The sequence below is a fragment of the Phyllostomus hastatus genome, unplaced genomic scaffold, assembly GCF_019186645.2.
Source record: "Phyllostomus hastatus isolate PE091 unplaced genomic scaffold, TTU_PhHast_1.1 phas_scaffold_200, whole genome shotgun sequence".
Classification (NCBI taxonomy): Eukaryota; Metazoa; Chordata; class Mammalia; order Chiroptera; family Phyllostomidae; genus Phyllostomus; species Phyllostomus hastatus.
The window spans coordinates 11770421-11786173 of NW_025334016.1; the positions used below are offsets into that span (position 1 = coordinate 11770421).

The window sequence follows — 15753 nt, forward strand, 5'->3', positions numbered from 1 at the left end:
CAACCACAGTTTATGGGATAATCTCTCTACTCAAGCCTTTAAAACATTTCACTAGGCTAATTTATAAATCCTATTTGCACATGGCTCTGTAGTTCATAAATTACCCACTGCTTGACAAATCACTACCTCATTGGCAAATTCCCCTATTCAGAAATCCCTCATTGACAAATGCCTTATCAATTGGCTAACAGGCTTTCCTCTCCTTGGGCATTATCCTGATGTCATCCAGTGAGGATGTCCTGCCGCATCCAAGCCTGTGGGTGTTATTGTCCCCATCCTTAGGTTTTGTACTGTGAGTTTGACTTGAGCAAAAGGGGAAAGCCCCAGGGGTCCCAGACCCCCAACCACCACATAAGCAGCCAGGGAGTATGGGATGAGGAGCAGCCTTGGCCTCCCCCCCCCGCACTATAGCCTGGTGGAAATTCCTTGGAAGTGGTTGTTTGGGGAGTAGGAAAGATGGTCAGAAGGTATGACCTGGAAATCCATTTCTCCCCCTTCTCCTACCTCTCCTCTCCTCAATATTCTGACCAACTTTGACAGAAGTGAAGTGCATGTAAGGTTTCAGAATCAAAAGCAACCAAGTACATCAGCCTACACCTCTCCTACACAGCTGCCCCCTCACCGAAGTTGGGGCTTCTAGACCAGAGGCTCACATTTCTGGTTCATCTTCCCCCATAAGACCTGAGCAAGGGACCCTCCCAACACTCCCTTCTTTAGGTTTTCCTGCTCCCACAGCTGCGTCCAGGCCCCTCTGGGCCCTTTCCAGTTTCTGGCTCTTGCCTCTTAAACCTCAAAGGTCTTGATTTAAGTGAGGCCCACAGGAACCAGAAATTCTGATGGGTACAAACATTCAGTGTAACACTCAAGTGACCTGTTGACCTGAGTCTGCTTGAAAAAAACTCTCTACTATATCTTTTTTGGTAAAGGAAAGGACCCCCAAATTCCTTCCCATTGGACTATCCACTGTTCCTGCCAATAAGAACCCGGGTCTCCTCCAGGGCATTATGGATCTCCAAGCATGGCCCCCTAGATCCTCTGTGGTCCTGTCCTTTTGCACTCCTGGAGGTTCCCCCGAGGGCTCAAGATATGTCCCAGATCAGGATGGGTGGATTTTAAGAACTCAGTGTTTATCTGCTTGAGTAGGGGACACCAATTACAGTAACAATTTGTATGTCAACATCTACACCTTGGTAATACTTGGGGGGGGGATTCTGAACCCCAGCTACCAAAAGGAGTACATGGCAGCCCTCAGTGATGGGTATAACTGTAAGGGAAGGGCCTAGGCTCTGGTTTGGCCCTTGTGGCTATGTCACTATTGCCTCAGCTGCCTGCAAGAGTATGGCAGTTCCTGATAGTTCATCAAACCCTAGTACCAAAAGCTGCCTGCACTCTTATGCTGTTTGTTCCCTGACCAGAGCGCCAGTTCCCTGAGCCCCCAGCCATTTTAACCCCTGGGAGGAAGATGACATAGAAAGTGGTGGTGGAAGGATGAAGCCCAGTGTGAAGGCCATTGCCCTGCCAACCTGCCCACTTTCAGGTGGTGCCCTGGATCAAAACACTAATGCTTCAAGGCAGAGTAGAGCACCAGGCTGTACTCTACTGCAGCTCTTTTCACAGAGTCCAGGGCAACATACAAGGCCACCTCCCCCACATCCCATCAGGAGCTCCTGGCAGGGTATCTGTAGTCCTGAGGTCACTATATCTCCCCATCACACTTCTAGAAAATCCACTAAAGTGAGTTACCCCTGCCCCCACCCCAGCATTCAATGTGTCTGTGAATCTCTGCTTGGGAGAGACCCTGATGGCTGAGGGGAAGCACATGGGGGAGACAGCCCTGTGAGGTGTTCAGCATGAGGTCCAGCTCAATGGGTAGTCTGGGGGCTGGCCTTTCCCTCAGTCAAGCTTCAGTACTTCTCCATAAAAAATGGGCTTCACAGTCCCTACCCAGAATCCTTCCAAGGTCTGAGCTAGGGATCGAGGATGATCCATGGATATATTCACCCCTCAGTAATTTTTCAGGTCAAAACACGAATGTCTCCTAACAATAACTTCATGTGTAATATTACTAACAGTGATCCAATTTCTAGATAGGTAATTTAGTATAATGATTAAGAGCATGAATGCTGGAACCAGGTCACTTGTAGTCAAATCCTGCCCTTCCCATGTATTAGCATTATGTTCTTGGGGAAATCACATTACCTCTTTGTGTCTCATTTTCCACATCTTTAAAATAGGGATAAAAATGCCTAACTCATAGGGACAATGTGAGCATTAAGTGAGGTCATACATGTAAATTGCCTGGAACAGTAGTAGACACATAGCATTATGAGTATTAATTATTAGTAGTATGATAAATATAATTGAATGTATAACTTTGCAAATAGTGTTTAAAATTAGGAATGATAATTTATAATATTGGAAATAACATATAATATCAGTAGGAATAACTTAATGCACCCTGGAAACCTCAGTGTAATTCATGATCCTGATAATCTCCCCCAGAGATGTTACAAATATTTATTATGATCATTTGTTGTTTCTCTTATTACAATGATTCTTGTATACTGTTTCCCAGTGTACAAATCCTGCCACTGAAAAATACCAACATTTTCAAGACTTCTGAGGACCACTTCTCCCCTCAGTGATAATGTTCCCACTATGCAGTGTTCACTATGGATGAAAAGCTAAATTTATAAATCCCTAATCTCACCAAGACTATAGGTGACAAACCTATAATGCCTTAGGAAATCTTTCCTTTAATTAAAAAGTCCCCTCTCCTGACTGTACAAACCCCTTTTTTCACAAATACTCTACTAACAAATACCTCTGTTGAGCTACCTCCGTATCCATAAATACCTCTTTGACGTATCCATATTGATAACCCCTGTTGACAAATCTCCCTATTCACAAATACCCAGCAGCAATCTGTCACCCCTGGTAGACTCCAGTGACAAATATCTCTCTTCACAATTATTCATCCATTGACATATCCTCTAGTGACTATCTAGTTAACAAATTTCTCTATTCATAAATGTCTTTCTATGATATAATTCCCATTGACAACCTCTACTGATGAATCTCCCTATTCATATATCTTGACCCATTGGCATATCTCCCCATTCAGATATGCCCATCAAAGTAATCCTATTGATGACCTAACTTGTCATATCTTCCCATTTAGAAATGCCCACCATTGCTGTATATCTCATTGATAAGACTGTTTAAAGTTCCTTCCATTCATAAAACCCCATCCACCCATCCATATAGCCCTTATTGATTGGCACATTACCCCATCTTTAAATATCTCTAATTAGAAAATCTCCCTGCTAGAACAGGTCCCTAATATATTACCCCCTATGTGGAAACATCTCTCCTTCACCCTTAGTAACTGATGAAGAGGTAGACTTCTATAAGACCAGCTTTTTTTTATTTTAAAAATTGATTTGGGAGGGAGGGAGGGAGAAGGAGAGAGAAATACTACTTTGTTGTTCCACTCATTTATGCATTCATTAGTTGCTTCTTACATGTGCCCTAACTGGAGATCAAACCCACAACCTTGGAGTATTGGAATGGCATTCTAACCAACTGAGCTACCTGGCCAGGTCTGACCAGCCCTTTCTTTTTATGAGCAGTGACTGACACCTATATCTCACTATCCAGTACCAAACACCTCCTATGCCATATCAGTAAAATCTGAGGACCAAACCCAGTTACACTGTAGAGCCCCAACCAAAAGAAAGGATTGGGGCACAAGTTTTCTCTGGATGTGGGAGTGAAGGTGGAGCTTAAAAAAAGATTAGTCAAAAGTCTGCATAAGAAGCTGTTGGAACCCCAGACTTACTCCCCAACTACCAATCCTTACTTCAATAGAAAGCAAAAGGTTTGATCTCTTGAAACAAGAGTAAAATAGCAGGTTCATGTGGGCAGAAATGCCCAGGCTGCACCTCCCTGTTGTTGACTATCCATCACTGAATTTGGGCCTCCTGCTGAACCTTTGTGGAGAACAACAGCTCCAATGGATAGAGATGGAGCCGTTGATAACAGAGGCCCAGATTCAGTGTCTTCTGCCCCCACCACATACTAAAGGGGCCTTCCCCTAGCCCTAGGCCTCTTGAAAGAAGTAGTATTAGATATGTGCTTTCTTTCTTTCTTTTTTTTTAGAGAGTTCTTTTTTTAAGATTTTATTTATTTATTTCTAGAGAGGGGAGGGAGAGACATAGAGAGAGAGAGAGAGAGAGAGAGAGAAACATCAATGTGCAGTTGCTGGGGGTCATGGCCTGCAACCCAGGCATGTGCCCCGACTGGGAATCGAACCCGCGACACTTTGGTTTGCAGCCCACGCTCAATCCACTGAGCTACACCAGCCAGGGCAGATATGTTCTTTCTTAATTATTTTCTGGTTGGGGATGAGCTACCCCCAACCACCACACCTGTTAGGCCTCTGCCATGAATCCTGCCTTACTGCCAGTCCCTTCTTTGCTCCTAGCTCTGTCTATGACCACCCTTAGAGTAAGCCTTTGGGTGCTAGCTACCACATCCCATGCTGTTTATTGTAACTCAGACATGGATAAGTCTGGGCAGACCTCAGAGAAGCCGCCGACATAGGGGCTCACAGTGAGGTTCCAGAAGGGCAGATAAGGCCCACTGTAGTAGAACCTGGCAGGGAGGTGCTCTGAAAAATTATTTTTTTCAGGACTCTTAGGAATGGAGAAAATCTTGAATACTTGAACTCCAAAGAACCTCCTGACATGTTTCTCCCACCCCTAGTCTTTGTGGCTTAATTCCTGGGGCACATCCTCCTCACTGAGACCATGAAGCATTATGAGTTCAAATCACCAGGATACCCTGAACCTCCCTTCACCGCACCTGTCTCCCCATCAAAATATAAGCCCCTGACCCAGTTCTTGCTGAGGGAATGGGATGTGTCTCTGAGAATCAAATGCTACTAATGTGATATGATACCCAGACCCCAGACCCTCACCACATTAATGTTCCTTAGATTCAGTGTTCCTCTCCCTTTCCTCCCTTCATAGACAATCAAGGTCCCTAAAGGGGTTCTGAACTTCTGGTTCATGGAAGTACCCAAATATAAAGATGTAGACCCAGCCAGGTGGCTCATTTGGTTGGAACATCATCCCATACACCAAAAGGTTGTGGGTTTGATCCCTGGTTGGTGCACATATGCCAGGCAACCAAAAAGTCGGTGTTTCTCTCTCATATTGATGTCTTTCTCTCTCTCTCTCCCTCTCTTTCTAAAATCAATTAAAAAAACATATACTCTGGTGAGGATTTTAAAAAAGTTTTTTGTTTAAAAACAAAACAAAACAAAACAAAACAAAATGAAACAGTGTGGTTATGTCTACACGCCCACCAAAACAGCTGTGGTGACATTACCAGGAGAGGTTCCCCTTCAGGAATTCCTCATCACAGGTCAGCCAGTCTGTCCTTACCTTGCATGAACTCTTCATCCTCAGCCCTCCTGTTCCAGCCCTGGAATAAAGTGTCCCCTTCCTTGGGCATTGTCCTTCAAAGTGGCCCCTATCCCAGGATATTGTGTTTCCCAATTTCAGTCAACCACAGCTTATTCTGTCCCTGACTCACAGTGTCCTGAATCTTTCATACTGACCACTTGGCAGGAATCAGTCTATCCCAGCCAAAGGACATCTAGTCACACTTTACTGACCACCAGGACATAGCATCTGTCCCCTCTAGGCTCTTTGAAGGATGGGAAGCTGCACGTCGGGGAATGAGTGGTATATCTTTAGAAGTGGCTTAGGGAGGAGCGCATTGGAGATGCTTCTAAATATCTAAAGGAAAGGATAACACTGGGTCTTGAATGTGCCCCTCACAGTGTCAGCCCTTCTCTGTTCTTTCTGCTCCTTGCTCCTGTTTGCCAGTTTCCACTTCCACTCCTTGTGCCCTGCTCCTTATTCCACGCCTCCTGTTTCTTCTCCATGTTCCATATTGCTCTCCGTCCTCCTGCTCCCCCATCCTTACTGTCTTCTTTCCTCCCTGCTCCCCACTCCTCCCTGTTTCACCATTTGCTGTTCCCTGTTCCTTGGCTCCACTGTTCCCTGGCTCCTCTGCCCTTCCTTAGTCCCTGCTGCCCTTCTCTTCTAGGAGCAGAAACTATGAAGAGAAGCATTTGGAGAGCAGTACTCTGTCCAACCACCTCCAGGTGCTTCCCTGCCACCCTCTCAAAGCCACATACCTGGATTCAACCTTGCAGTATCCATGGAGGGACATCCGCTTGGCTGAGCACTGGTGAGAAGAACATGAAGCCATGAACTTGGCTACCTTCCCTGGTGACCCAATATCTGCTATTGAATTTTCAGGTACAACAGGCTCCTATCTTATACCCACACTTTTACTTAGTCACAGTGAGCTGGAAACTCTCCACCTTCCTCAAACTCCTAAACCTCCCTAAGCCCACTAACTTCCCCCAATTGTCCCCTCAAGCATCCCAAAGACCATCAACTTCTAACCGTGCTGAGGAATCTATCTGGTTATATTCTGTTTCTTGATCTGGGTGCAGGTGACAGGAGTATGTTCAGTGAAAATTCAGTGAGCTGTACACTTATGATATGTCTCCTTTTCTGGACTTCTTATATTTCAATGAAATTGGCCCCTCAAAAGTAAGCCTCTCACCCTATGACATATCTCTCCTGCTCCTTCCTTCATTTCCTCACTCACTCCTACCCTCTCTATTTCACACAATCATGGCATCCCTGATCCCAATTCTGACCCCAAAGCATCCTCTATTTCCTCATTGCACAGGGACCATGAATCCTGGGCACAGAGAAGGAACTGGATTCAGAGAGCCCTTGGCATTGGACTCCACCTGTCACATTGTGAACCCTCTTGAAATATTTGCTGAGCAAATCATCTATAATGCAGGCAGCAAGGGAGGTGAAGTCCCTATTGCCACAGAACCCCCTACCCCTAGGTCTACAAGACCAGGATTATGTAAGCAGATCACCAGGCTACGGAAGCTGGGTTGCAGAGAAGTCAAAGTGTGCTTAATAAGTGTCCTCCCATGCACCTCACTCCTAACTGGTGACTATTTAGACACACTGAGCTAAACATCCCTGAGGATTTCTGGCAGTCTGCAACCTGAGTGGGAGTAGATGTGGTAGTGGAGCCAAAGTCCTGACATGTGTCTCCCACCACATGATGGAAGCTAAGCAACCTTCCCATCAGAGCTTCAAAGTACAGGGTAGGGAGAACTGCTTCTGGAAATCCAGGCTTAGCTTTTGCCCCTCCATGCTGACATTGAGTTGGGGGTCAAAGAGGAAGTAGGGGTGGCAAGCTGGCTTGCAAGAACTCTAATGCCTTTGCCACCACCTGCCCCTACTACCCACCATTAACTCTGTCTTATTCCTGGCCTCTGAAGTTCTGTTCTTTGTGTCCCTGACAAAAATAGCTTCTATACAGCTGCAGAAGAGTGAGGAGATGCAACTGCCCTACTAGATATCAGGAATTAATGAGAAAATATAGTTATTAAGAGAGTACTGCATTGGTATAGGTATAGAGAAAGTGACCAGTGGAGTAGAACAGAGTCTAGAACCTGCACCATACATATATGAGATTTCAGTATATGACAGAGGTGACACAGCAAATCAGTGGGGAAAAAGGTTGCCTATAAGGAAAAAGATGAAGCTGGATTTATACCTACCTCACACTATATATGAAAGTCAATTCCAATGAATACATGTAATAAAGATATTTGTTACAAGTGCTACTTGCTTGCTATGTTGAGAATAGTATTATGTAAGTGGATGGATGTGATGGCCATTCTGTAATGCACATAGAAAAGTGTTAAAGAACACATGTAATAAACATGTTTGTAAGAGTGTTAAAAAAAAGAAAACCAATTTCAGACAGATGAAGAATTTAAATGTCAAAAACAAAGCTTGCCACTTTTATTGACTACTAAATTTCTATGTGCAAATAGATCTATATCTGGACTTTTAATTTTTCTTCCTTTAGTCTGTCAGTTTGTCTATTCATGTGTCAGCATCATACTGTTTAAGTTAGAAAAGCTTCATACAATACGTATTTGCTGGCGGAGGTATTTAACTCCTTGTAGACTGGTATGACTAATCCCCCTGCTCTCAAATTCAGGGTTTCCCTGGCTATTGTTGCAGGTTTTTGTTTCCATATGAACTTTAATATTAATTTTTCCAGGTACAGATAAAAGTTTAGAGGTATATTTTAGAGGGTCAAGTTAAAGTTTTAACTTATAAGCTGAGAAGGAGAACTGACATTTTTGTGATGTTAATTCATCCTATCCAAGAACAAGGAACAACTTTCTGTTTGTATAAGTCTACCTTTGTATTTTCCAGGAATGTGTTAAGCTTCTCCTCATATAAGTTTGCATACACCTTGTTGACTTTAGCCCCAAGTATTTTATCTTTTTTTCTTTTGTTATCATAAGTGGGGGTTTCTCCTCAATTATACATTATATCTGATTATCTGCACATGTGAAAACTACTGATTTCTGCATTTTGATTTCATATTCTGTTACTGAATTATTTTATTGTTTGAATTAGCTTTATTATTGGTTCTTTGGGAAATTTACAGGTGGACTATCATATCATCTATAAACAGAGACACTTTTATGTCTTTATCCATTCTTACAACTATACTTGGTTTTCCTAATCTAATTGCATTGGTCTAATATCCCCAAGTACAATATTGGAAAGAAGTGGAAACAGTGGGCATTTTGTCTTGTTCCTGATCTCGATGGAAATGCCTTCAATGTTGTCCCATTAAGTTGATAACTCTAGGATTGAGGTATACACCTTTATCGTGTTAAGAAGTTATCAGTGTATCAGTTGATTTGTATTTTTGATTGATTTTTATCAGAATAGGTGTTGAATTTTGTCAAAGGTATTTAAAATATTTATGGAAATGATCATATGGTTTTCTTCTTAGCTCTATTCCCACAAGTAAACTCACTTGGACATGGTATATTATTTTTAATGTAATTTTTAATTCATTTACTAATATTTTACTTAAGATTTTTATATTGATATTCACTAATAAAAATGGTCTATACTTTTTATGTTATAAATGTTATAATTGCTTTAGTAAATAATGTGCAAGTTTCTCTTCACTTTCTGTTCTCTAGAACAATTTATGTGGCATTTAACTGTTATGTGGGATTAACTGTTCTCTAACAGTTTGATAGACTTTCCCTATGAAACTATCTGGGCCTGATGCTGGTTTTATAGGGTAGTCCCATAATAACTCTATTTTTTAATGGAAATTGGACCATTAAGCTCCAATGGGGTCAAGTTTTGTTAACTGTGTTCCCATGGAAAATTATCCACTTTATCTGTATATGCCTTTTAATATTTTGACTTTTGGAATCATGCTAATGTCTTACATTTAAAAATATAAAATTAAATCAGTATAGTTAAAGAAGAAATTAAAATTTAATACAAAGAGAAATAATCTACATTTGAACTAAAATAACATAACCATGCTGAATGAGAAATAATATGAACAAAACCAAGTAACTCTTGAATGCAGTACTTTGGCTATATATCCTCCTCTGAAGACATAAAAAGGGCAAACAAGTCTCAAGCTGTACCTTACTAGGTTTGTTTTTCACAGTGGTATGGGTGTTGAAAATCTAAAAATGCTTTCTGCACATTGTAGGATTGATTGAGCAAATAAGTAAATATATTGATGATGTTGGAGGCTAAGGTTCTCACTGTTAGAGAAAAGAAATAAAAATATAGAATGGGAAAAGGCTAGAAAGAACCCTGGAATGTGTTAAATTAGAATTAGAGGTATCAGTATGAATACATTTCATATGCATATATTTGAAATTTCCTGGCTCTGTACAATGAAGGAGCCTAGATTCAAGGACACTCCAGTAGCAATGAGTACACCTAGTTGCCATATCTTGGCTTTGAAATACCATTATCCTGGGGCTGAGGCTGGGAAAGAACAAGATATGCCTGGAGGTGATGTCAGTGAAAATGAGAGAGTAAGGGCCTATAAAAATCTTCTCCTTCATAAAATCAATGAGAATACCAGCAAAAATTGTCAAAGTATTTTTTTCAGAACTTTGAAATTGACCACAGGCTTTTTAAAGGGTTTATTTATTTATTTTCAGAGAGAAGGAAAGGAAGGGAGAAAGAGAGGCAAAGAATCATCAATTTGTGGTTGCCTCTTGCACACCACCCACTGAGGATTTGGCCCACAACTCAGGCATATGCCCTGACTAGGAATCAAACTGACGACCCTTTGGTTTGCCAGATGGCACTCAATCCACTGAGCCACACCAGCCAGGGTTTGAACATAGGTTTCTAACAATTAAAAAATGCCCGGATTTCAGTAAAAACAGCAAGTTTTGTGGCATTTGAACACACCCTCTTCCCATCCCTTCCCCCTACCTCCACAACAGCCTTGAAAATCAAGAGCCTTGCAATTCTAAGGTAAACCATCAGCTTAGCAACCATAGAAGGAGGCACACAAGGTTGAAGTCCCTTCAGAGTTCCATTCTCAGAGAGCTATTCTTCATTTGGACGGTCTGGCACTTTCCTAGAAAACTCCACTCATGGGATGCATCTATTTGACCTGACTCAGAGTTCACCTGGTTTGAATAGCTTTGCCTGATTTTTAGAAACAATCAGCAGCAATTGTTTAACATAGAAGGTACTTGAGGCAGTGATTACAGCTATGACAAACAACAAGCTGACCAAAAAACAAACAAACAAAACCTAACGGAAAAGTTGAGTAATGAAATCTCCATAGGAGGTTTTTGAAAACCTCTGACATATTCCTTGGAATCTAGAAAGCCACAAATATGCATAAGACTGTGTACATGCTCAGGTACTCTGGCTCTCCTTGAGGCTCTGCACAAGTAGTAAGTAAAGGCTAAGGCAAAGTTGTAAGCTATTTACAACATGCACAAAGGGCCCATCAGCAAAAGCTTGGAGACTTATTGATTCTATGTGTTTAAAGAAATATAGCCAAAGACACTGAAATAGAGAATAGGCTGACAGTGACCAGAGGGGAGAGGGGAGGAAATTTCAGGGGAATTTCAGGGGAGAATGGGAAGGGTTTACAGGAACAAATATAAAGGACACATGGACAAAAACTAGGGGGGTGGAAATTGGAGGGAAGTGGGAAGGGAGGAGTGGGTGGGCTGGGATGGGAGTAAAGGACAGAAAACTGTACCTGAACAATGATTAAAATAAAATTAGAAAAAAAAAAGAAATATCTGTCCAATCATTAGCTGACCACTAAACTAATGGAGCACAGACTTCAGTGGTCACATATGATAAAGAATACGCTTTACATAATTAGTTTAGGAGCATCACAAATAAAACAAAGAACAACAAAAACAAAACCCTGGGATGGAGAAGAGTCTTACTTCCAGAGTTGCCGCATTATATTATTTAAAATGTTAAGTTTTCAACAAAACTTATGAGACATGCACAGAAGCAATAAAATATGCCCCAAACACAGAAAAATAAAGCAGTCAATAGACACTAGGCTTCCATGAGGAAGCCCAGATGTTGGAATAAATAGACAGACTATAAATCAGCTATTTGGAGTATTTTCAAAGAATTTTTAAAAACCCTGTCTAAAACCCTAAACTTTTAAAAGTATAAGAATGGTGTTTTAACAAATAGAGACTATTAATAAAGAGATAGAAATTATAAATAATAGAATTCTGGAATTGAAAAATACAATAACTGAAATGAAAAATGAGAGGCTCAACAGTAGATATGAGCTGGCAGAGGAAAGAATCAGTGAACTGAAGATACAGTAACTGAGATTACCCAATCTGAGGAACAGAAAGAAAAAAATAAACAAAATGAACAGAGCCTCGGAAACCTGTGGAATACAATAAAACATACCAATGCACACATATTGGGAACCCAAAAGGTGAGAGGAGAGAAAAAGATGCAATAAAGAATCTTGGATGGAATAAATGGCTGAAAACATCCCAAATTTTATAAAACTATTAATCTATACATCCAAGAAGCTCACTTAACTTAATTCAAGTAGGATAAACTCATAGAGATCTACATCTAGATGCAGCATAAAGAAACTTATAAAGGCCAAAGACAAAGAGAGAAATGAGTCATCACAGTCAAGGGACTCTCAGTAAGAACAAAAACCTTGGAGTCCAGAAGGCAGTGGAACATATTCAAAGCACTGAAAGAATTCTATATCCTTCAATACAATACTTCAAAAATGGAGAGGGATTGAGAAGTACAGATTGGTAGTTACAAAATAGTCATGGGGATGTAAAGTACAGCATTGGGAATATAGTCAGTAATATTGTAATAACTACGTATGGTGCCAGGTGAGTACTGGAAATGTCAGGGGGAACACTTTATAAAGCATATGATTGTCTAACCATTATGCTGTACACCTGAAACAAATACTAAATAATATTGAATGTAAACTGTAACTGAAAAAATTTTAAATGTAAAGAAATAAAGGTGAAATTAAGACGTTCACAAATAAACAAAAATAGAGATAATTCATCACCAGCACATGTCTACAAGAAATACTAAGAGAGTCCTTCTGGCTGAAATGAAATGACACTAGATAGTAACTCAAATTCACACGAAGAAATAAAAAGCACCTATAATACAGAGGTAAATATAAAAACCACAGTATGAATGCAATTTTGTTTCTAACACATTTTTCCTCTAATTTAAAAGCTGACTACATCAACCAATAATTAAAAGTCTATATTCATGGGTATATGTTGTGTAAAGATATAATTTGTATGACATTAATAGCACAAAGGAGTAATGAGGAAATAAAGCTATAAAGAGGAAATTTTAAAATACAATTGAAATTAAATTAGTATTAATTCAAATGAAAGTGGTATAAATTAAGATTTTTAACTATAATCCCCAGAGAAACTACTAAGGAAATTTTTAAAAAATATTTTATTGAGCCCTGGCTGGCGTAGCTCAGTGGATTGAGCGCGGGCTGGGAACCAAAGTGTCCCAGGTTCGATTCCCAGCCAGAGTACATTCCTGGGTTGTAGGCCATAACCCCCAGCAACCGCACATTGATGTCTCTCTCTCTCTCTCTCTCTCTCTCTCTCTCTCTCTCTCTCTATCTCTCTATCTCTATCTCCCTCCCTTCCCTCTCTAAAAATAAAAAAATATATATTTTATTTATTTTCCCTGGCTGGTGTGGTTCAGTGGTTTGAGTGCCAGCCTGTGAACCAAAGGGTTACCAGTTTGATTCCCACTGTAGGGCATATGCCTGGGTTGCAGGCCAGGTCCCCATTGGCGAATGTGTGAGAGGCAACCACACATTGATGTTTCTCTCCCTCTCTTTCTCCCTCCCTTTCCCACTCTCTAAAAGTAAATAAATAAAAACATTTTTGATGTTTTTAGAGAGAGGGGAAGGGAGGGAGAAAGAGAGGGAGAGAAACATCAGTGTGTGAGACATACAACAATCAGTTGCCTCTCATGAGCCCTCTACTAGGGACCCAGCCTGAGACACAGGCATTTGCCCTGACCAGGAATCAAAACAGTGACCTTTCAATTCACAGGCTAGTGCTCAATCCACTGAGCCACACCAGACAGGGCAGGAAATACTTTTTTTAAATGTGGAAAATATCTACTCAACACAAAAGTATATATTCATGAAGGAATACCGAAGAAAGACATAAGAAATATAGAAAACAAATAGTAAAATTGCAAATATAAATTCTACATTATTACTAATTACATTAAATGTAAATTAATTAAACACTCAAATGAAAAGGCAGAGATAGGCAGAATAGATTGAAATATGACAGAATTATATGCTGCCTACAAGAGACATACTTTAGATTCAAAAACACATATAAGATGAAGGTAAATGGATGGCAAAATATTTACCATGCAAATAGTAACCAAAAGAGAGTTGGAATCATTATACTAACATCAGATATAATAGATTTTAAAACAAATTGTCACTAAAGATAAAGAAGGCCATTTTATACTGAGAAAATAGTTAATCTATCAAAAAAGATATAGCAATGATAAATACATGTGCTCCTAACAACAAAGCCTCAAAATACACAAAACAAAAACAGGCAGGGCCCTGTCTGGGTAGCTCAGTTGGTTTGAGTGTTGTCCCTATACACCAAAGTTGCAGATTCAGTTCCCAGTCATGGCACATACAAGAATCAACCACTGAATGCATAAATAAGTGGAACCATAGATAGATGTTTCTCTTTTCTCTAAAATTAATCAGTCAATAAAAATTAAATAACAGGCAGAACTGAAGGGAGAAATAAACAATCAACAATAATGGTTGGAGACTTCAATACCTCACTTTAGATAAGGTATAAAATAACCAGGCAGAGATCAATAAGGAAAGAGAAAACTTGAACAACACTATAAAGCAACTAGACATAACAGACATCTATGGCACACCCCATCCTACAACAGCAGAATACACAGTCTTCTCAAGTGCACATGGAACAATCTCCAGGACCAACCATATGTTAAGCCACAAAACAAATCTTAATAAATGTAAAAAAACTAAAATCATACAAATTTTCTCTGACCACAATTAAATGAAATTAGAAACCAATAACAGAAGGAAATTTGGAAAATTCACGAATATGTGGGAAGTAAACAACATGTTCCTAAATAATCAATGAATCAAAGAAGAAATCACTAGGAAAATTGGAAGATACTTTGAAATGAATGAAAAAGGAAACCAAACGTACCAAAACTTAAGGGATGCTGCTAAAGTGGTGCAAATAGAGAAATTCATAGTTGTAAACGTGAATATTTAAAAAGAAGGAGATATCAACAGATGTCAGAGGAGAGGGAGTTTGAGGGGCTAGGTGAAAAAAGGACAACCCTTGGTCCAACAACCAAAGATTGATTGATTGACTGATTGATTGACTTAGATTTAGATTTTTAATTTTAGTGACACTTTTAATCTTTTTAAATAAATGTTATTAATTACATTATTACAACTGTCCCATTCCCCCCTTCACTCCCCTCCCCCCTGGACACCCCCTCCCACCCACATCCCCCCCTTTAGTTCATGTCCATGTGTCATAAGATTTTTAGCCTCTACATTTCCCATACTATTCTTGCCCTCCCCCTGTCTATTTTCTACCTACCATCTATGCTACTTATTATCTGTACCTTTTCCCCCCTCTATCCTCCTCCCACTCCCCTGTTGCTATCCCTCCATGTGATCTCCATTTCTGTGATTCTGTTCCTGTTCTAGTTGTTTGCTTAGTTTCTTTTGTTTTAGGTGTGGTTGTTAATAACTGTGAGTCTGTGGTCATTTTACTGTTCATAGTTTTGATCATCTTCTTTTTCTTAGATAAGTCCCTTTAACATTTCCTAAAATAAGGGCTTGGTGATGATGAACTCCTTTAACTTGACCTTATCTGAGAAGCACTTTATCTGCCCTTCCATTCTAAATGAAAGCTTTGCTGGATAGAGCAATCTGGGATGCAGGTCCTTGCCTTTCATGACTTGGAATACTTCTTGCCAGCCCCTTCTTGCCTGTAAGGTCTCTTTTGAGAAATCAGCTGACAGTCTTATGGGAACTCCTTTGTAGGTAACTGTCTTCTTTTCTCTTGCTGCTTCTAGAATTCTCTCCTTCATTTTAATCCTGGGTAATGTAATTATGATGTGCCTTGGTGTGTCCCTCCTTGGGTCCAACTTCTTTAGGACTCTCTGGGCTTCCTGGACTTCCTGGAAGTCTATTTCCTTTGTCAGGTTGGGGAAGTTCTCCTGT

The 15753-nt window shown here is 40.3% G+C and overlaps 1 protein-coding gene across 2 annotated transcripts in view; it reads right to left on the reverse strand.

The window, feature by feature from the left end:
- SYN1 (synapsin I) overlaps positions 1 to 15753 on the reverse strand; it is a 48180-nt gene that overhangs the window by 14761 nt on the left and 17666 nt on the right. The gene's annotated exons all lie outside the window — the stretch shown is intronic.